The sequence below is a fragment of the Paroedura picta genome, chromosome 2 (genome assembly GCF_049243985.1).
Source record: "Paroedura picta isolate Pp20150507F chromosome 2, Ppicta_v3.0, whole genome shotgun sequence".
Taxonomy (NCBI): Eukaryota; Metazoa; Chordata; class Lepidosauria; order Squamata; family Gekkonidae; genus Paroedura; species Paroedura picta.
In genome coordinates, this window is record NC_135370.1 from 140,329,164 (window position 1) to 140,347,284 (window position 18,121).

The 18,121-nt window shown below is 42.1% G+C and overlaps 1 long non-coding RNA gene across 3 annotated transcripts in view; it reads left to right on the forward strand.

Moving 5' to 3' along the window:
- LOC143830468 (uncharacterized) overlaps positions 1–18,121 on the forward strand; it is a 72,786-nt gene that overhangs the window by 51,451 nt on the left and 3,214 nt on the right. For all 3 annotated transcript variants that reach the window (XR_013228464.1, XR_013228466.1, XR_013228465.1), the window contains one exon: positions 16,060–16,101. This is a non-coding gene — a long non-coding RNA (uncharacterized LOC143830468). The remainder of the gene's footprint in view (positions 1–16,059; positions 16,102–18,121) is intronic.

An 18,121-nucleotide genomic window follows, 5' to 3' on the forward strand; every position in this document is an offset into this window, starting at 1 on the left:
TTTTAAAGCCCTTAATCATCTTGATTGCTGTCTTCTGTACTTTTTCCAGCTCTGCAAAGTCCTTTTGGAGATACAGTGACCATATCTGTGCACAGTATTCCAAATGAGACTTCACTGTACAGGGGCATTATAAAACTGGCCATTTTAGTTTCAGTCTATTTCTTAATAAACTCTACCAAAAGTTTACTTTTTTCACCACTGCAGCACATAGAGTTAACACTGAGTTATCACACCAAGATCTTTTTCTCTCTTAGACTCAGCAAGTTAAAACCCCATTAGCCTATAGCTGAAGTTGGGATTTTATGTCCATATTAGGCTTCAAAGCCTGTTCCAAGGCTCACAGGGAAGCTTCCCCCGCCACCCCCACTCCCCTCTGACTCCCTGGCGTCCCTGCAGGCCTGCTCCGAGGCCCACAGGGAAGCCTCCCCCTCCTGCCCCCCTCCCCGCCAACTCTGCGGCCTCCTTGTGGGCCTCGGAGCAGGCCCACCACATCAGTGACACGGCGGGCCTGCTCCAAGGCCTGCAGGGAAGCAGTCGGGTAATGGGCCAATCGGAAGGCACTTTGCGCCTTCCGATTGGCCCCTGTTTCATATCCTGGACTCAGCCCCCCCCCCCCTTAGAGAATTATTTATACCGCACCCCAAGTGGTTTACATATTTGCATCATCTGTAGATTAGAGTTTGGACTTCTAACTAGCGAGCTTGGGTTGATTATGTGCTCCCCCACATGCAACCAGGTGGGTGACCTTGGGCTTGCCACAGCACTGATAAAACTGTTCTGACTGAGCAGTAATATCAGGGCTCTCTCAGCCTCACCTACCTCAGAGGGTATCTGTTGTGGAGAGAGGAAAGTGAAGGCGAATGTAAGCCGCTTTGAGAGTCCTTCGGGTAGAGAAAAGCAGCATATAAGAACCACTTCTTCTTCTATCTGAAGACGGTAAAAGCAATTCAACAAACAGGATCAAACTTCTCCCAAACAGCTGAACAGCTTATTTATGAGTCAGTTTTCTATCCATTATTGATATACAGATCATGAATCAGCTGTTATGTACACTTCCTCACATTTGTGGCAAATCATGGCAAAAATGCAGTGCATTAATTCCTCCCCCCCTCCCCAATGTAGTCACGTGGAAACACATTTGAGTGTCATCAGGATTATTGTTGAGTTCCATGTGGCCACTAGGCACATTTCTGCAACCATTTTAACAATGAAAACAGCACTTTTTAAAGTATCCATTACTACAGGAATTACAGTGACAAATGTCTATGCTGGTTCCAGTTCACACACCTGATGCTTCTATAAAAGCACAATCCAACTGTAAACCACTGATACATCTGTACAGTATCAGGACAAATATACAATGAACTGCTCTCATGTGTGAACCAGCTCCTAGTAAAGTTTCCAATAAAGCTATGACAGAGTTGCTGGAGTATTTACAAGCAAATGAAGGAATATGGGTTCATTCCGATGATACATCAATTGCATAAATGTCTCATTTTCTCCAAGTTTAGGCAAATGATGGATTTAAACTATATTTTATTTTAATGGCACTATTTTCTAGCAGTCAGCTGGTTTTAGATTGCCAATAAAATGTCTGGTTGGGGTTGGTATTACTTCAGGAAGCATCTCCTACAGTTTTTTTTATCAACACAATAATTCTGCCCACTTTGTGACACCACAGTATAAGGTATGGCAAAATAAAGGAATGAATTGTGCTCTACCGTGTGTTTCTTATCAACCATTTAGACAATATTTCTCTTCTTCAGTTTCCTTACCAAGTTCATTATCCTTTTCCACTGATTATTTTCCTCTCAAGGACACACTGATTGCTTTTGCTTCAAAAAAGTGGCACATTTACCTTTTGTTTCCCTCCAGCAAGATGCTGTTTTCATTTCTCACCTGTCTTCCTTCTCACCATTCTCTCCTTTTAATCCTCCATGCATCTGTCCCATTACTCAGAATGGGAATCCCATGTAGATCAACATTTGATTGTTTAGCATAAAAGGAACATAATCTTGGTTTTTTGGTCTTAAAAAAAGCACCACTTTTTGCATATAAACACAGATTTTCAGGAAAGAAAAAAACAAAGAATGTCAGAAGGTTATTTTTTTAAAGTTGGAATCATATTTGGGTAATTATCATTTTAAACATTCATATTGATATTTTAATGCTGGAATTAAAGCTAGTGGCATAGGGTTAGCCCTGATACAATTCACACAAGTGTTTTGAGCCAAAGGTCTGTGACTCACCTTGAGACGTTTCACAAGAGTGGCTGAGAAATCTAATTAATAATAACAATAACAGCCTTGAGGATTAGGTAGGTTAGTGGTTTGGTCCTCTCCTTCACTCTCTCATATCTAAAAAGTCAGTTTTGGAAAAAAAAACAATTCACCTCCCCATAATGCTGCTCGTTTAGGATCTTTAATACATTAGCCATATTGTTGAGGTAGCAAATTATAACTTGCTTGATAAACTATAATCACAATGTATATATTGGCTAATAAAAATCTGAGTATTGGAATGGCCATGTTATCCATATCTTATATTGTTTCATATTGCACATGGTCTTTCCACCTTTGCCAATGGTATTCATATCTGAACAGACCATTCAAGGAACTGTAGGTTTGCATACAGCCTTTTCAAACTTATCACATCAAACTGGGATAGTACTTTATGGTTTACAGATATAACAACATTTAAAATAATTCTGCTGTGGTTCTGCTCCTATCTAAAGGTACGTTTCAGAAGGTGATGCTAGAAGACCCCTTCTCATCGCCTCTGGCATTCTGCAAGGTTCCATATTGTCTGCTATGCTTTTGACATCTATATGGAACTGCTTGGTGAATTCATCTGGGTTGTCATAAGTAAGCAATTGATACTGAGCTCTAACTCACACTACTGATTGATTCCAAGGGTAGTTGCAGAAGCCCTGAATCAGTCCCTGAAGATGGCTTTGGAGTAGATGAAAGCTAACAACCTAAGCTTAATCCCAACAAGACAGAAGTGCTACTGGCGAGTAGAAGGTCTTACATGGGATTTAAAATGTTTTTATTTATGTTTACATTTATAACCCACCCCTCATGAAGTCCCAATAAATAAATGAGCCTGTCATCTCGGGATGGTGTACAATATAACAATATAGCAATAAAAACATATAAATATATTTAAAACATCTGAAAGCAAGCAGAACGACAACAAGAATAGTCATTATCCAGTTCCTCGATAAGAATGGAATATAGGAGGAGAGCCCAAGTCATTCAATTGGAAGGGGAGGCCCATGTGCTGTTTTAGTTCTTCCTTGCATACTGGCCTTAACCATATGCCTGGAAGAAGAGCTCCATTTTACAGGCCCTGCAGAACTGTGCAAGCTCCATTAGGGTCCTGATGTTTTCTGGTTTATTCCACCAGGCAAAGGCAACCATACTTCTTTGGAGCTGGGGACTACCAGCCACTTAGCTGTAGCTGACCATACCATCCTCTGGAAAGGGTTGCACTCTCCTTGAAGGAATAAGTTTGTATAATGGGGATGCTCTTGAATCCTTGCCTAGTTCTAGATAAGCAGGTGGCAGCTGTGGCCAGGAGTTCCTTTCACCAGCTTTGACTGGTTAGCTATCTGTAGCCCTTCCTAAGCAGGAAAGATTTGGCTGCTGTAGTACATGATGAAAACTGTGCCCTTCTGAATTGTTCAGAAACTTCAATATGTTCAGAATGCTGCAGTCAGGATGTTCACTGAAGTGGGTGGTAGAGACTGTCACTCCAATCTTGTTCCATCTACAATGGCTACAATTTGTTTCCATGCAAAGTTCAAGGTGCTGGCATTTAAACTCCTATATGGCTTGGGATCAACACATCCTAACCCTAACCTTTCATAAACCTACCTGACCATAGTTATCTTCTGAGGACCTGCTTCAGGTCCCCCCACCTTCGGTGAGTAGGTGGCTGGGAACCTGGGAGAGGGTCTTCTCAATCATGGCACCAAAACTCTTTCCTCAAAGACACTTGCTTGGCCTCTTCTGTTGCATTCTTCCACCAATCGGTGAAGACTTTATTTCTCTTAGCTTCTCTCAGTGATCTCTCTTTCCTCCCCAGTGTTTTTACTGGGTTTTTTTCCCTTTTGTACTTTAACTTGATTAATTTGTATGTTTTAATGTAAAAGCTGCCTTGGTGGCACCAATAATGAATCAATAGAATCAAGTAAAAAATATGGCGCATGTGTTAATTCTTTCCCATACATGACCTTCTAACTTATTTCCAGCCATCAAAACGGAGCTCAGCAATGAAAATTCGACAGCACTTTTCAAAGATATTCTGGTTATGTCAGCATGATTCAGAACTGAAAACATTGCTTAAAAACATTAGACAATGAAAGGAAAAAAAGTTCTCATTTAAGCTACCGAATCATAAACATAAAAATGTTAATTCAATCTTTAACAGTGTTGAAATATTGTTAATTCATATTAAAAGGTTTCACAGTGTTTATTCATTCAAGCTGCACTGCATTTATGACTTGTATCTCATTTAAACTTCATTATCTTCTTGATGATGCAGTCATTTCCTCTTTTATTTTTGCCTTTATCTCCTTTTAGATTGTGCCTTTGCTTTGACTTTGACTGCACCAAAGTACATGCTGTTGCCCGCTTATTTTAGTAACAGCACTGGAAGGGAGGCACAGCTCTCAGTCTTATGCATATTTACCTGAGAGTAAGCCGCACTGAACATAATGCTACCTATTTCTGAATTTAAAATGGCCAGGATTATTCTGCATGATGCTTACACTATAAGCCTTATCATGAGCCTTCCCTTCCCAGAATAACCTTTTTTCCAAGTCAGACACATTACTCCCTCAAAGGTATGAATGTCCCATGCTGGCTATCAGAGATGCATTTCAGTCAATTAAAATCAGTAGCAGTGTTTCATTTCAGTAGGACTTAACAATCAGAATCATGGGGAAGGAATAAAATTTAAGAATAATTAAGAAACGCAGGGAAAGCAGGCATAAATGATGTAAGCTTGTCTGCTGAAAGCAGATATACATACTTGGTCATGTGGATCATACTGAGAAGAATGAGTTAGCAAACTGCAACTTTATTAAACTCTTACAGATATCCACTTACAAAGTATAGTAAATGCCAAGAAGCCAGATTTCCTACAGCTTTCCCAGACATTTGCCATGTCTGCATCTGAGCATCTGTGTGGCCTCCAGCAACCCCTTCTAAGTTCAAGGTCATCCATTTCTAAGTAGTCTACCTGTATAGCTAGTGCCTTCTTTTACTCTTCGCAGTACCCAAGTATTTATTTATTAATTTACTAAAACATTTATAATCTACATTTCCTCATGGCTCACGACAGTTTACAATTATAGTTTTAAAAATCCAGTTAAAATAAAAATAAAAATAACCAACCCCATCAGTGTTCCTTTGCAAGATAGGAATATCCCAAAGTAATGGATAGATAACCTATGCATTTATAGATTGCATAGGATTAAACCAGGAATAAAACTGGCAAGACTGATATGAACAGAATTTATTTTGGTCAAACACCCTCCATCTTATAAAACAGTATACTAAAGTTTCATGTATGTCAACAAATAGCCACAAAACAGCATAAATATGCAACTGATAGTCTCTTTCAGTTTGGTTAAACAGCTGCGTTTTGCTTGCAAACTGCTAGTGAGCTGAGTTCAGATTATATTCTGATTAATCCAGGTTCTGGATTCTTCCAGTTCACTAAACCTGGAATCCAGTTCCAGCAGATAGAACTATAAAATAGCCAGATTCTCATTTTCAGTTTGAAATTCATTGCCATGTCATAATACAATAATACAAATTACATTAAATTAATTCTTCCCTTTACTAATTAACCATTTAGAATCACAGAATCATAGAGTTGGAAGAGCCTTAGCAGCCATCTAGTCCTGCTCAATGCAGCCTAAAGCATCACTGGCAAGTGTTTGTCCAGCTGCTGCTTGAAGACTGCCAATGAGGGGGAACTTACTACCTCCCTAGGAAGCCAATTACACTGCTGAACTGTAATTTTTTTCTAGTATCCAGCTGATACCATTCGACTTGTAATTTAAACCTGTTATTGTGAGTCCTATTGTCTGCTGCCAACAGGAACAACTTCCTGTCGTCTTAGTGATAGCCTGTAAAATACTTAAAGAAGGCTCACATATCCCCCCAAAACCTCCAGTCCCTAAGACTGAACATTCCCAAGTTCCTCACCTTAAAGCTTGGTCTACCAGCCTCTGACCCTCCTCGTTGTTCTTTTTTGCACCCACTCCATTCTGTGCCCACTTCATCCTTTTCAAAGTTAGACATACAAAACAAAACACATGTTTCATGGAATCATAGAATCATAGAGTTGGAAGGGGCCATACAGGCCATCTAGTCCAACCGCCTGCTCAACGCAGGGTTAGCCCTAAGCATCTAAAGCATCCAAGAAAAGTGTGTATCCAACCTTTGCTTGAAGACTTCTAGTGAGGGGGAGCTCACCACCTCCTTAGGCAGCCTATTCCACTGCTGAACTACTCTGACTGTGAAAAACTTTTTCCTGATATCTAGCCTATATCGTTGTACTTGTAGTTTAAACCCATTACTGCGTGTCCTCTCCTCTGCAGCCAGCAGAAACAGCATCCTGCCCTCCTCCAAGTGACAACCTTTCAAATACTTAAAGAGGGCTATCATGTCCCCTCTCAACCTCCTTTTCTCCAGGCTGAACATTCCCAAGTCCCTCAACCTATCTTCATAGGTTTTGGTCCCTTGGCCCCAGATCATCTTCGTCACTCTCCTCTATACCCTTTCAATTTTATCTACGTCCTTCTTGAAGTGAGGCCTCCAGAACTGCACACAGTACTCCAGGTGTGGTCTGACCAGTGCCGTATACAATGGGACTATGACATCTTGTGATTTTGATGTGATGCCCCTGTTGATACAGCCCAAAATGGCATTTGCCTTTTTTACCGCTGCATCACACTGCCTGTTCATGTTTAGTTTACAATCCACAAGTACCCCAAGGTCTCGTTCACACACAGCTACCTAGAAGCGTATCCCCCATCCAGTAGGCATGCTTTTCATTTTTCTGACCCAGATGCAGAACTTTACACTTACCTTTAATAAATTGCATCTTGCTCTCATTTGCCCATTTTTCCATTGTGTTCAGATCTCGTTGAACAGATCTCTATCTTCCGGAGTATTTGCCAGTCCTCCCAATTTGGTGTCATCTGCAAACTTGATGAGTAGTCCCTCCACCCCCTCATCTAGATCATTAATAAATATGTTAAAAAGTACCGGGCCGAGCACCGAGCCCTGAGGTACCCCGCTACTCACCTCTCTCCAGTCTGATGAAACACCATTGACAACAACTCTTTGAGTGCGGTTCTCTAACCAATTCCCTATCCACCTAACTATCTGAAAATCCAGATTGCAGTCCTTCAACTTATCCATCAGAACATCATGGGGAACCTTGTCAAAAGCTTTACTAAAATCGAAGTAAATGACATCAACCGAATTTCCCCGATCCAGCAAACCTGTTACTTGGTCAAAAAAGGAAACTAGGTTGGTCTGGCAGGACCTGTTGAAGACAAATCCATGCTGACTTCCTTGGATCACCAAATTGTCCTCCAGATGTTTGCAGATCGCTCCCTTTAATATCTGCTCCATTATCTTCCCCAAAACAGAGGTAAGACTCACTGGTCTGTAGTTTCCCGGGTCATCCTTCCTCCCTTTTTTGAAGATCGGAATAACGTTTGCTCTTTTCCAGTCCTCCGGGACATCTTCAGTCCTTAAAGAGGTTCCGAAGATGATGGACAAGGGCTGTGCAAGTTCTCTGGAAAGTTCTTTGAGTACTCTCGGGTGCATTTCATCCGGACCAGGGGATTTGAACTCATCCAGTGCAGCTAAATGCCTCTCGACCACCTCTCTATCCATGTTAACCTGCCACCCAGACACTATCCTTTGGCTACTGCTATCTCTAGATGTGCCTAAACACTTTGACCTGTGGGAAAAAACAGATGTAAAATAGAGTCTTTCTGCTTTCTCTGCATCTTCCGTTAGAGTTTGTCCATCCGCACCCAACAGTGGGCCTATTGCCTCCTTTACTTTACATTTGCTCCTCACATAACTGAAAAATCTTTTCTTGTTACAATGGGCTTCCCTGGCCAATCTTAGCTCACTCTCAGCTTTGGCCTTTCTGATGATTGATCTACAGTGCCTCGAACCTGTAGGTACTCTTCTTTAGAGCTCTGTCCTTCCTTCCATTTCCTGAACATTTTCCTTTTCTTTCTTAGTTCCTCTTGAAGTTCTCTGTTCATCCAAATAGGCTTCTTAGAGCTCCTGCAGTGTTTTCGTCTTTCTGGATAGTCATTGATTGAGCATGCAATAGCTCTTGTTTGAGTAGCGCCCACCCTTCACATGCTCCCTTCCCTTCCAGCATTCTCGTCCATGGTATGACACTCATCATGTCTCTGAGTTTATTAAAGTTTGCCCTACGAAAATCCAACATCCGCGTCTGGCTACAAGCTTCCTTGGCTCCCCATCTCAAAAGGAATTCTATGAGGACATGGTCACTTCCCCCTAGGGTCTCCACCTCCTTCACCTAATCCACCAACTCTTGCCTGTTGGTCAGTATTAAGTCCAGTATGGCTGAACCTCTTGTGGGTTCATCTACCATTTGATAAATGAAATTGTCAGCCAGGCAGGTCAGAAAGTTGCATGACTGAGGACGCTTCGCAGAGTTTGTTTCCCAGCACACATCTGGGAAATTGAAATCACCCATGATGACAAGGTCCTGCCGCTTGGATATTTTCTCAAGCTGCTCACAAAGTGCAGCATCCACATCCTCTCGTTGGTCAGGCAGTCGGTAGCAGACACCAACCACCACACTGTTTGTTTTCCCCTCGCTTATTTTCACCCAGATGCTTTCCACTGTAGATATGCTCTCCTTCACTAGAATTTCCTGACAGGTAAGCCCTTTCCTCACATACAGTGCCACTCCTCCACCTCTTCGATCTATTCTGTTTTTTCTGAACAGTTCATATCCATCCACCATTACATTCCAGTCATGAGAATCATTCCACCAAGTTTCTGTGATGCCTACTAGATCATACCTTTCCATCAGCATGAGAAGTTCCAGCTCTTCCTTTTTATTGCCCATGCTTCGGGCGTTAGTATAAAGACATCTGAATCCTTTTACTTTTGGTACCCTATGAGCTGGCCTTGCCAGTTGGGCTGCCTCCGTTTTTCCTTCCATACACTCCCTATGTTGATCGTCTACTTCCCCTAGTGACTTTAGTTTAAAGCTCTCCTGATGAATCTCCCCAGGTTCCTGCCAAACACATTCTTCCCCAGTTTCGATAAGTGCAGTCCATCAGGTGCTAGTAGGCCTTCCTCAAGAAAGCCTATTCCATGATCCCAGAAACCAAATCTCTCCTGCCGGCACCAACTACGCAGCCAGTGATTCACCTCCATTATCTTCCTCTCCTGACGCATTCCTCTTCCCTTGACAGGCAAGATTGAAGAGAATACCACTTGTGCCCCCATTTGCTTGAGCTTCCTCCCCAGATCTTGATAGTCTTTTTTAATAGGAGCGATGGTATTCAGGGACATGTCATTCGTTCCCACATGGACCATCACAAATGGGTAACAATCCGTAGATTTGAGGAGTTTGGGCAGCCTTTCTGAAACATCTTTAATTTTCACCCCTGGCAAGCAACACACCTCTCAGGTTAGGGGGTCGGGCCCAGCCACATGACGATCCATTCCTCTTAGCAGGGAGTCTCCAATTACCAGTACTCTCCTTTTTTTTTTCTTCTCAACTTCTGTCCCCATGGCCTCTTCCCTTTGTCTTAGAGTTTGTTTTGGGACCTCTTCCCTTGTTGACCATTGCACCTCCTCTGCAAGGGCCTGAAATCTATTCTGGAGCTCCAAAGGCCCCGAGAACTGTCTCACCCTTCGCCGTTCAGTCTTTTTCCGAACTGCCTGCAGAGGCTCCCTATTGTGGTCAGTCTCCTTATCCTCTTCAGGACTCGTTGTATTCTCTTTATTCCAAGTTGCAGAGCTCTGTACTATGAACTCCTCCCCTTTCTTACTTTGGGTCAGAGTAATAATTCTGTTTTCTAATCCCCTAATCTTTTCCTCCAAAAGCCTTACCAGCTTACACTTGGGGCAGCTGTAGTCCATCTTGTCTTCTGGGAGAAAGGCAATCATGTCACACTCACTGCAGATGATGGGATGAGTGTCCTGGAGGTCCATTGTAATGTCTAGGCAGTGGAAGTACTAGGGAAATATAATCTACTGATATAATCTACTGATTCTAATTGCTTGGCCAAGAGCCCTTTGTCTCTCGCCCTTCGGCTCGTACCAAAGGCTCACGCCTCTGGTGAGGAGCAGCCCTTTTTAATCCTCCCAACAATTTCCCAGCAATCACCTCACCCAGGCAGAACAATAGCCTCACCTGGTCAGCAGCAACTCTCCCCAGTAGCTCTCTCCACGTGCTCTCAGTTGTCTGAGCTCTGTTTGGTGTAGTGGTTAGGAGGGCGGACTTCTAATCTGGCTTGCCAGGTTTGATTCTGCGCTCCCCCACATGCAACCAGCTGGGTGACCTTGGGCTCGCCACGGCACTGATAAAACTGTTCTGACCGGGCAGTGATATCAGCGCTCTCTCAGCCTCACCCACCCCACAGGGTGTCTGTTGTGGGGAGAAGAAGGGGAAAGCGACTGTAAGCCGCTTTGAGCCTCCTTTGAGTAGGGAAAAGCGGCATATAAGAACTAACTCTTCTTCTTCTTCTTATGCTTTTGTTGATATATTCCAATACTGCATGAGTTTTTTTGCTGCTTCACTATACTGGCTTACAGTCCACCAATATCACAAAATCTTGTTCACATCCAAAAGTGTGTCCTCCCAATCCAGTATGTTTCTCATTTTTGTTACCCAGATGTAGAACTGTGCATTTATCCTTGTTGGATTAATCTTGTTCTCAGCCACCTACTTTTTTTCCATTGTGTTCAGATCTCATTGAGCTTTGGTGTAGTGGTTAAGAATGCTGGCTTCTAATCTGGGGAGCCAGGTTTGATTCCCTGCTCTCCCACATGAGCCAGCTGGGTGACCTTGGGATCACCACATCACTGATAAAGCTATTTTGACCAAACAGTGATAGCAGGGCTCTCTCAGCATCACCTACCTCACAGGATGTCTGTTGTGGGGCGAGAAAAGATAAGCTGCTTTGACACTCCTTCTGTTATAGAAAAGTGGCATATAAGATCCAACTCCTCCTCCTCTTCTTCTTCTTCTGGTGTGTTCACTACCCTTCCCCATTTGGTGTTATTTGCAGATTTAATGTATAGCCTCTCCACCCCCAAGTCCAGATCATTTATAGAAATATAACCTACAAGTGATCCCACTGTATATGTCCTACAAATCAGATGAAATGCCACTGATGACTACTCTTTGGGTATAGCTCTCCAACCAGTTCCCTATCTATCTAACTATCCTTGCTTTCAGTCTGCAGCTCACCAATTTACCCATCATGGGGTATGCTGTCAAACGTTTACTGAAATCCAGGTAAACTACATCAATGGCATTCCCACAATCCAGTAAACTAATCACTTAATCAAGGACGGAAACAAAGTTGGTCTGGCAGAACCTGCTGCAAACAAACCAATGCCGCCTTCCCCAGATCAACTTGTCCTTCAGATGCTAACAGATTGTCATTTTTAAAATCCTGTCCAGTATCTTCCCTGGGACAGAGGTCAGGCTGACTGGCCTGTAGTTTCCTGGTTCATCTTTTCTGAAGACTAGGATAACATCCAATCTCCTCCAGATGCTCAAGAGACCTTGAAGATACCATGTTTCTATCTTACTGGAATACTCATGGCTTGGACTTGCTTGTTTTAGGAGAGCCCACTTTTCACTTGCTTCTTTCTATTACAGCATGCTTGCCAATGGAATGACTCATGCATCTGAGTTAAATGCTCCCCTACTACTACCCTAAATCAAACAGATCTGGCTACAAACTTTCCTGGCTTCCATATAAAAAGGAATTCCCCACTACTTTCACACTATCTAACAACTTTTGTCTGTTTTCAGTCAAATATGGCCAAGCCTTTCGTAGCTTCCTCCACCTTTGAAAAAGGAAGTTATCAGCCAGATAGGTGAGGGAAGTTGCATGACTCTGGATGCTTAGCAGAGTTTGTCTCCCAGTGTAAATCAGGAAAGTTAAAAATCACCCATAACTACAAGGCCATGTTGCTTGCATACACTGTTAAGCTGCTCAAGTAAGACAGCTTCCACCTGATCATGAAGCAGCCTTTAGCAGACCCCAACCACAATAGTGTTTGCCTTTCTTTCCCTTGTCTTCACACAGATACATTCCATAGGGATGTCACCTGCCTTCTCCAGTATTTCCTGACAAGCAAATCCTTTCCTCACATACAACTCCCCTCTACTTCCTCCACAGCAAACTCAGTTAATGCTCCCCAGCAGTCTAGGAAAGGTAAGAAACATACATCTCACTCCCCTGCTCCTTACCCCAGCCCAGCTGACTCACTTCATTTCAGATAACTATACAAAGTGATAGAGCCCAGCAAATCTTACTTGGCTGACTGTTAAAACAAGCTGTCTCTAGCTAATTCTCCACTGATTGACTTCACTGCTGCTTCCCTAATAGATTATGGGACTAACCACATATTACACTGTTTACAGATCTGTTCGGGGTCCTACTAAATATAGGTGGTGATGTTTCAAGAGAAGGAGCTTGAACTCCTAATCTGAACTTGATCCAGGGAGGTTCTGTTTCCTATTGGGAAAGCTCATGTATACTGACATACAATCACTTCCATCTTATGGTGACCCTCTGAATTAATGACCTTCAGAATTCCCTATTGTTAACAGCTTGCCCAGGTCTTGCAAAATGAGGTGGTGGCTTCTTTTACCGAATCAAACCATCTCAAAGTACAGTAGCCTCAGTTTGTTCATTTTAGTTACTAGAAACAATTCATATTTGATTTTGCCTAGAACGCATTGATTATGTCTTTTAGGCAGTCCATGGTACCTCTAAAGATCTCCTACAACACTACATTTCAAATGAATCAACTATTTTTCCTGTCAGCTTTCTTCATTGTCCAGTTTTCACAGCCATGCCCCCCAAGTACCTGTCTAATTAGGAGGACTATAGTATGAATTATCTTGATCTGGGCCACCAGTGACACATTCTTTGAAGCTCCTTCATGGCTCTCCTAACTGATCTCAATCTCTTGATTTCTTGATTGCAGTATTCCTTTTGGTTAATGATGGAGCCAAGAAATAGAACAGAAATAGAATAGAATTAATAATCTCAGTCTCTACATTGTCAGCCTTAAAATTGTGTAATTCCTCAGTAGTCTCATCAACAACTGAACATTCTTTTGGCTTTAATCCTGCTGTATTATTTTAAAAAGTACTATTTGCATTTGTCCTCTGCTCTTCCTCAGTAGCTGATGGAGTGCTATCTAGTCTGGGGCTCCTGTCTTCTAACACTACATCTTTTTTTTTGTTTTGGATTGTTTTAACATGGGGTTTTCAAGGTATCATATAAACAGAAGTGGTTTATCATTACCTACTTCCGCATGGTACTAGACAGGATTAGTTGAAGTGTCACTGACATTGTCTACCAAAGATCCTCTGCCAGTGTCATCTTCCATTACAGCTGCTGCTGTCCATTAGCTACCCTTCAAGGATTCCTCCATCCCCATTCGAACTGTCTGTTCTCTTCTGCTGATGAGGCTGTTGATTCCTGAAAGGAATGGATGCACCATAGCCTGTTGTCTCAGGTGTGACTGTTCTGCCTTGAGGACTCTGCTAGGAGTTTAACCTCTTGACAGAGTTTACACTCTTTATAATATTGCTCTTGGCTTCACTGACACACAAACTAGATTCAAGTGGGTAACTGTGTTGGTCTGAAGCAGCACAACAAAACAAAATCAGAGTCCAGTGGCACCTTTAAGACCAACCAAGATTTATTCAAGGTGTGAGCTTGCACTCAAAAGCTCACGCCTTGAATAAATCTTTGTGACACACAAACTGTTATTAAATGTTTGAATTGGTGGACATGGAATCAAATGTGTTGGATTGCAGGAATGAAAGGTAACTGCAAAATAGTTCCATTACACAGCAAAGATTTCCAAAACTAATGCTGTAGGACTGGAGTAACAGAATTGGAATACAATGCAAACAATAAGAAAAACAGCAATGAATGGGGAGGGGGGGGACTGTCTAGACATTTCATACCATAATGCAGAAAGCAAGTTACAAAGGTGAAATAAAGTGCAGGAAAAGCAAAGTCAAACATACAATAAACATTGGAATATACAACAGTCTCCTCCCTCCTTATAAAGTGACCCCCTCAGCTCTTCCATTATACTATAGCTCTAATCCCACCATAAAAATGTCCTCTTGAACATTTCTAGCTTGCACATTCTGCAAAATGATAGCAGAATGTAGATCTTTCTGACTTTCTCAGGCTAGCCATTCTACCACAAACAGCACCCATGAATAGACAGTTGCCAATCTCGGCTATTTGCAGGATGGCGCCTTCAGAAAGCATAGCTCAGATGAGCAAAGCTGTCATAATGGAGCATGGCAAGAAAGTTGATTAAGGATTTTGTAGGTGATAACTAAGAGCCTCTTGTGGCGCAGAGTGGTAAGGCAGCCGTCTGAAAGCTTTGCCCATGAGGCTGGGAGTTCAATCCCAGCAGCCGGCTCAAGGTTGACTCAGCCTTCCATCCTTCCGAGGTCGGTAAAATGAGTACCCAGCTTGCTGGGGGGTAAACGGTAATGACTGGGGAAGGCACTGGCAAACCACCCCGTATTGAGTCTGCCATGAAAACGCTGGAGGGCGTCACCCCAAGGGTCAGACATGACTCGGTGCTTGCACAGGGGATACCTTTACCTTTACCTTTTTAGGTGATAACTAGAACCTTGAACTGAATCCAGTAAGGTAAAGGTAAAGGTATCCCCTGTGCAAGCACCGGGTCATGTCTGACCCTTGGGGTGACGCCCTCTAGCGTTTTCATGGCAGACTCAATACGGGGTGGTTTGCCAGTGCCTTCCCCAGTCATTACCGTTTACCCCCCAGCAAGCTGGGTACTCATTTTACCGACCTCGGAAGGATGGAAGGCTGAGTCAATCTTGAACCGGTTGCTGGGATTGAACTCCCAGCCTCATGGGCAAAGCTTTCAGACAGCTGCCTTACCACTCTGCGCCACAAGAGGCTCTTCTGAAGCCAGTAATTGATTGGAAACTAATGGCGTGAAGAACAGTGTTCTTCAAGAACTCATCCTTCCTGCCAAATATTACATTTATCTTTTCAGGATTCAATTTCAACTTGTGCATCCTTACCTTTTTAACTGCTGCAGTCAGGCAGTGGTTCAGATGCCTACAGTGCCACCAGATGATTTAGAAAAACAAATACAGAGCTCAGTGTCATGAGCATAATGATGATGTCCTACACCCAAACTAGGAATGATTTTTTCCAAAGGACCTTTCATAGAGATTGTATAGCACTCAGGATAAAATGGCACAGAACCCCACAAAGCAAGTTGCACGGACAACTGATCACCAGTTTTGAGTTCTGTCCTCTGGGACTGTGTAGCGGTGGCTGGTTTGAATATCCCCTAACTTTGGATACCCCAGGGTGCTTCCCAATCTAAGTATCTCACCTATACAAATTCTGCTAGTTTCAGTTATGGCCTCATTAGCACCTTAGTGTAAGAATAATTGCTGCTTCAGGGGCCAAAGAGAGATAGGGATGGGAAGCACTTCCTGGAGAAACAAGAGGACATCCAAGAATATATAGTTAGTTAAGATGATCTATTGAATAAAGTTGTGTTCTATTTCTTGTTACTGGCATTCCTGAATGTCCATTTGCCTGGCTGACAACAGATATAGACAAAAGGGACGGTTTGTAGTGTATACAACCAAAAAGAAAGAAAAACCTATCCCAAGGCTACTGGTAATGTTTGCAAACTTTATACAGAATAAAGAAAAATAAGATAAAAGGTCTCTTCTTTCTGTGTGGCTTTATTGCAGGATCCAACCAAAACGGATTTCTAGATATCTCCCGTTTTCAAGGTAAATTTTCCTCAGTGGTTGTTTCTAAACATAAATGCTCCAAATTAGTATCTTATAACATTGAAATATATATATTTCTCTCACTTGTAAATGAGTTGGTACTTCAATGCCTGAAAATCATTAAATGTTCTCTCTCATAATATGCTGAAATGCTCCCAAATCTTGTATATATCTTACCTCTATGAAAAGAAATTATTTAACGTGTACCCCGCCTTTGGTTCTTATTTCTTCTCCATGCTAACAATAGTCCATGTTCACATCCTGGTAAATCTTTAATTAAATGCCAGTGTCTGAAAAGAATTTTTCTGATTTCCTGGGCATAACCACTATATTCAAAAGAACATATAATTTTAGACATCGATTCGTGTTCCCGATATTGTAACAAGTATCTTATCTGCTCTATGTTTTGCTTTGGTAATAACAGATTTAGGGTAACCACATTGCAGAAGTGAACTACTGCAGTAATGAACTACTGGCTGCTTGGTCCATTGGCTCTTTGGCATTGATACGTCTATGTCTTAAAAATTGGCCATATGGTAAATTATACCGTAAATGAGGTGGATGAAAACTCTCAAAATGCATTCCTGTCTGTTGGTTTGTGGAAGGATGAGGTGATCAATTTTCCTTCCTCACTTAAAGAAACCATAGTGTCCAAAAATGGCAATTTTAAAGAGTCAAATTTGCCTGTGAAACTAATAGTAGGATGTCGTTGATTACACCACTGCATAAATTTGTTTAGCAGTGTGACTATTCTGATATATAATGAAAATATCATCTAAAAATCTCGTATAAAAATTATATCCTTGTAAAAAGGATTATTATTCTCATTATACAGCCAGCTATGTTCTAAATTCCACATATATAGATTTGCTATAGAGGGCACCACAGCTGACCCCATTGATATGCCATGAGTTTGTAGATATAATGCATCCTCAAATTCAAAACTGTTATGTTCCAAAACAATATCAAGTAAATCAAGTAAATAATGTGTAGGAGGAAACCATGCTAGTATGGCTATAAGTAGTCTTCTGTTTCTTCTCCTAGCACATGAAGACATTGAATATGGCTTCTTTGTTCATGCAGGCTGTGTGAATTGCCTTAATGCTGGGATTGCCATCACCTCATGCCATTTTCCATGCTGTTACTGCTGTGAGTTCATGGGTGGGCAAACTGTGGGCCTCCGGCTGTCCATAGACTACAATTGCCATGAGCCCCTGAAAGGGGTGCATGGGAATTGTACTGCATGGTCAGCTGGAGGGCCACAATGTGCCCACCCCTGGATGATGACCATTTGTATTCTAGCTTTGGCTTAGGTCAACTACACTGAAGTGGGAATGCTTTGAATTCCTTTGCAGACAAATTATTACCTAACAGTAATATTGGTGTATGTCACCTTCATTTTTGAGCTGTGACATGCTTGCCCACATTTTTTTCCACTATAAACAAGCCTCTGGCCAGCAGTGAACAAAAGTCAGGGATCCAGCTGAAGAAGAAGGACCTCACCTCATTCAGCCAGGTCAATTAGAGCTGAAGAGAAATCTCAGGAAGTTACCTAGAAAAATATTTAGATACTACTAAAATAGTTTGTATGAATATTTCCATTTCCCTCATCCCTCCCCATTTTTGGTAAGCTGCTGGTGGAAAACTTGTGACAAATCTACAAGAACATCTTAAGATGCTTATGAATGATAAGATTACAATAAAGGTCACTAAGAAAGAATTATATGCAGCCCTCATTGCCTTTGCGAACTGACACCCACCTCAATTGTTTAAATCTTTGATGTCCTTGGGACAGTCCCAGAACTCTAAATTGGACATTAGCGGTGAGGCTTTTGCAAGGTATTTTGCAGAGAAAATCTTGATGCTCCACCAGGGCCTCTCTACTAGGTTTGATGCAGGAAGTGAACTAGAGATCTCTTAGTCACCTCAGAGTCCTATTTTGGACCACTTCATTCCACTCTCCTTGACTGAAGTAGACAAGACCTTGAACAGTCCAGCCAATGACATGTCCTTTTGACCC